Genomic DNA, 5,382 nt, shown 5'->3' on the forward strand with positions numbered 1-5,382 from the left:
GATATGAGAACTTTGTCTGATAAACTGTTTATAAATTTTTCCTCCAATTTTCTCCTTTCCTTCTCATCTTGGCTATATGTACAAAAACTTTTTCAATTTAATGTAATTGAAATTATTCATTTTATACCTGACTTTGCTCCTTATCACTTGTTTATTCATAAATTATGCACTTATCAATAAGTCTGATAAGTAATATGTTCCTTGTTCTTTTAATTTTCTTGTAAAAATCTCTCTTTAGGGGCAGCTAGGTGGTGCAGTGGATACAGCACTGGCCTTGGAGTCAGGAGGACCTGAGTTCAAATCCTACTTCAGACAAATAACTCTCACTAGCTGTGTGACCCCGGGCAAGTCACTTAACCCCAATTGCCTAACAAAAAAAAAAATCTTTATATCTAGGTCATATATTCATTTTGAAATTTTCTTGGCAAATGGTATAAAATATTGGTTTATGCTCAATTTCTGCCATACTGCTTTCCAGTTTCCCTAACATTTTTTTTTACCAAATAGTTAATTATTATCCCAATATCTTGGGTCTTTACCCTTGTCAAATACAAAGTTATTATGTTTATTTGTTGCTATAAATTGTATGTCGAGTCTATTCCAATGATCTGCTTTCTATTTCTTAGCCAGTACCAGACAAATTTAATAATTATTGCTTTATAATACCAGATCTTAGATCTGGTACTGCTAAACCTCATTCATGTGTACTCTATTCATTATTTCCTTTGACATTCTTGACTTTTTTTTGTCTTCCCAAATGAATTTTGTTATTATTTTATTCTAATTCAGTTAAAAATAGCAATTTAATTGGGATGATATTGAATATATAAATTAGTTTGGGTAAAATTGTCTTTTTTATTATACTGGCCCTGCCTACCTACAGGCAATTAATATTTCTCCAATTATTTAAATCTGATTTTATTTATATAAAACCTTTTTTTAAAATAATTTTGTTTATTTAGTTCCTGATTTTGTTTTGGCAGGTGTTTCATGCTGTCTAAGGTTATTTGAAGATGGGTATCTTTTACTATCTCTTTTTGCAGAGTTTTGTTTATGACATATAGGAATGCTGGTGATTTATGTAGATTTACTTTATATCTTGCAGCTTTGCTAAAATTATTGTTTCAATTAACATATGTGCTTTCTAAGATTGATCTCACTTTCCTCTGGAATCTGACATTTTGTGATCATATTCAGAGACAAGCAGTTCAATAGTAACCTACCACTACATTTCCTATGATCTTATTTATTATTATCTTATTCTTCTCATCTTTCTTTTTATAGGTTTCAAACACGCAGTGTATTCTTATAGTGATCCTAAGTTCTTAAAGGTCATGTTAATGGGGTGTGATATATTCTGTATAACACCAAGCTAGAAATGCTTCTAGTATGGACCTTTTGATGGACATGTGAATCATTCACCTGAGGATCTACCAAACTAAATTGAGAGAATCTCATTGGCATACTGTTGGCAATCAGGGAATGATGTTTTTTGTTTGATCCCATTCTATCTATTGCATCCTTATCACAGCCATCATATACCTCTTCAATGTATACCATGTGATGACTATCTTCAGTTGTTCAGAGACAGTAGTGATCCATGCCTTTCTATCATACAGCGAGCCATTAAAAAGTTAGTATGGGAAAAAGAAAATGATTTTGGCTTTCATAGCAAGCTTACTATCATCTAGAAAGTTTTGCCATTTATTGAAAACAATCCAGACCTCTGTCCTTTTCCTCTTTCATTCTGGATGCACCTCATTGTCCACCTGCACTGTCTCTCCCACATATACTGTATGTAATCTTGGATGAGAACTATAGGGTGTGTATGCAAATTTGTGCTGAAATCTGGGTAGTAGGCATTCTTCATCACCTTGGTCCTTCCTGAGTGTATGGGCCAACCAGATTCCTTTAAACGAGTATACAGCTTTTCCAGGAAGTTTTACAGTGTTCTTGGGCTGGATGCAACCACCAAACTATTATGTGCAAATGGGCTACTCTGGACAACCTTACCATTCCTGGGGAATTCCCCTTGAACTTGGATTCTCCTCTAATTCTCTTCTACCACACACAGTTCAAGTAGGCCAAACACTGAATAGGACTTCCTAAGAATGTAAAGAGGACTGTCATTGGAGTGATTCAAGCATACATAGGCTGCTCACATTTCAGGGATATCTTCAAGATGATTAAAGACTTCAGTAGGTCTTTGGACTAGATGTTTAAACCCCCTACTTAATATAACATTCTATCATTTTATCACAGGAATGTGTAGGGTTGGCTTCCCATTGGAACTCTATTTTCAACAGCATGAGTTTAAAGTTTGTCTTCAGTGCCCCCACCTTGTGCATCACTGCTCCACAGCTTCTTATTCTAGCCTGGCATATTTATCCTGCGCCCTAACCCTGAACTGCTTCTGGGTATCACTGCCAGCTAGGCTATCATCTACCCCTTTCTACCTCAACCTTGAAATATCTCTGTTGTTCATCTCATATGCTTAGGGCTCAAAATATCACTGTATATTTAGATAAGTAAATATGTGTCACTGTCATACTGTAAATAAGTCTATTTTACCTCAAGCTAAGTAGAGGCAATATGCCTATCTTTCTCATCTAAGTACTTTTATGAAGCACTTTCATAAGTGCTCGGCAATTTGCAAAGAGCTTTAAGTAAACGATCTCATTTGAGCTCATAAGAAGTCCATAAGGAAGATGCTAGAGGTACTGTTTTCTCACTTTTACAGGCAAAAAAACCTGATGCCCAGAGATGTTAAGTGGCATACCTTTCAAGCTGTATTATAAATCCTTCCTCGTTATGAATTCTATTCTTTATACAGAATTGCCTTCTTGTTATTCTTCACACAGATTACTCCATCTCTGATATCTGAACATTTTCATTGGTCATTATGCCCAGAATTCACTCCCCACTCATTGCCACCCCATTGAAACTGGCTACTACAATGTAAGTGCTTAATAATTGGTTTAATAAAAGACCAGATTTGTCTTCAGGTTTCAGCTCAAGTACTAGACCCTCAACAACTGGAGTTCACTTTCCCTCCCTCAACTACTTTAATTCATTTTGTACTTATTCTGAATATACTTGTATGTGAAGATGTTTTAGCCCTACATAGAATATGAAGTTTTGGGAGAAGGAGTTTTTTTTTTATTTTTCTCTTTGTATCTCTGACATGGACATATTTGATGAACTGACTGACTGTGACACAAGACTTAAATATCAGAGGTGGGATTTAACCTCAGGCTTTCCTGACACCAGGTCAAGTGCTCTATTCATTGCATAATATTATATTTTTCCATGTTCTTGAAAATATAGGGATTGATTAAATTAATGAGTTTTTACTCTAGTGTCAGCCAATATACTTTTGTTGTTATTTGTCCTTCTTTCTTGAAGAGGACCACGGCATCAGGAAGGTGATGCCATGACTTGCAAGTATATTGATTTAAGTGAGCAAGTGCAAAAAATAGAGATAACTCTAACACAAAGAGGTATAACTAAGTAGTAAAATATTCTATATCATTATAATATGATATAGAATATAGAGTACTATAGTATAGTAAATTATATTATGCTGTGTTATTATACTATAGCTAAGTTTTATAATAATGAAGTAGGGTGATATCAAGTAGGTAAAATAGTGTAATAAAGAATGCCTAACTTATAATTGACACCTGAGATCAGATTAAGATTCTTTAACCTTGGATAAATTACTTTGTCTCTCTCTATCTCAGTTTGCCTTTCTGTAAATTGAGGGTAAAAGATGAGATGTCCTTTTCTGAAATGACCTCTATGCTCAGAGATCAGAGATCCCATGAGAGTAGAATATCAAGTTTCAATAATTCAAATGGGAACTTCGAGAAAGGATTACTTCTGGATGAAGTGAGCAGGGAAGGCTTCATCGAGCTAGTTCTAGAAAGGTGATACCACGAAATCTTCACACTTGTTAGTGTTATACCTTTAAATCCCACCCCAAACACAATTGAGTCTCAAAAATAGATAGTAACACCCTGCCACTAATGCTATGTGACTTAATCCATTCATCTGACCTTTACAACTCTCTGTGACTTCCTCAGCAAAATGGCAAGGCTGAATATAGATAATCTATGGTTCCTGACAGGTCTCACATTCAATGATTCTGTAATATAATAGGCCAATGATTGCACCATGCTGGAAACACTGGGTAGCATTTCAGCATCCCAAAGTGTTCTGATAGCCATTGACATGTGAGTATAGACAATTCACATCCTGTTAAAGAAAGTGTGGCCTTTATGAGGGAAACAATGCAATTCAAGGTAACTTTTTGGAACAATTCTTCTCCATGGACAGTTTTTCATAAACATCTTTTTCAGCAATTAGCATTTTTCCAGATGTGTTACTATTGGCCATAAATTATGATAACATTCATTTTTACCAACAGGGAAGGTGTGCTAGCTCTTTCAGAGCTAGCAGAGACCACATATAGTGGTCTGTGGGCACATCTTTTTGTTGCCCCTTTTACTGAAGTTAGGGAGGGCCCTGCACACTTTTTTTAACCTCAAAATTTATCAGGGGAGACAATAGGCAAACAAATATGTACAACCACTCTATGAACAAGATAAATTGGAGATAATCAGTAGAGGGAAGGTGCTAGAAATTCCTAGCTCTTCAGCCAACCAACTGTGTCCATGAGAAATAACTTATAGGACTATAGAAGAATTAATTTAGAATGGTAAGGGAACCTAGCAGAGATCTAAACCAGGCAATCATTCAGTTAATAAACAAATAAATAAATATGTATATGTATGTATGTGTATATGTATATAATCAAATCCTTCATTTTACCGGTAAGAGAACTTAAGGCCAGAGGTTAAATGACTTATTTAAGGTCACAAAGATTATAATTCCAAAATATTTTCCACTGTACGACTCAGGGCTCCCCAGCTCTTCCTCTCCCCTCCCCCCAGGCTCAGTTTCATCATCTGTAAAGTGCGGGAAAATAACTACTTGTAATAAAAACTAGTAATAAGAAATCTCAATGGGGATATGGCAAGAAAGGGATATTCAAGTAACTCAAGTTCTGACGTGTCAAAGACACATTAGGAGAGAGCGAGCTGGGCTGCGGAAAGCGACTGATGGGATATCGAGGATGATGGGCTAGGGGGAGGAAGATGACCGGGGCAGCGACCAGGACTGGAGGATTTACGTGGTGAACCTCCCGCGGACGTGAGGGAGAAGCCCTGGAGGGCTTGCTCTGCAAGTGCGGCCACACCAGGGCCCTGGAGCTCCTGAACCGCCGGGGCTGGCGCCCTTGGCCTCCGTGCGCTTGCAGGATCGCAGGGATGCAGAAGATGCCGAGTATGGAAGGACGGTCATGACCATGGCCAGCGCCGC

General features: G+C 36.9%; 1 pseudogene; it reads left to right on the forward strand.

The window, feature by feature from the left end:
• The first annotated feature begins 5,026 nt into the window (after window positions 1-5,026).
• Window positions 5,027-5,382, forward strand: part of LOC114051646 — a 2,720-nt pseudogene continuing 2,364 nt past the window's right edge.

The sequence above is a fragment of the Vombatus ursinus genome, unplaced genomic scaffold, assembly GCF_900497805.2.
Source record: "Vombatus ursinus unplaced genomic scaffold, bare-nosed wombat genome assembly UNPS02014804.1, whole genome shotgun sequence".
NCBI lineage: Eukaryota > Metazoa > Chordata > Mammalia > Diprotodontia > Vombatidae > Vombatus > Vombatus ursinus.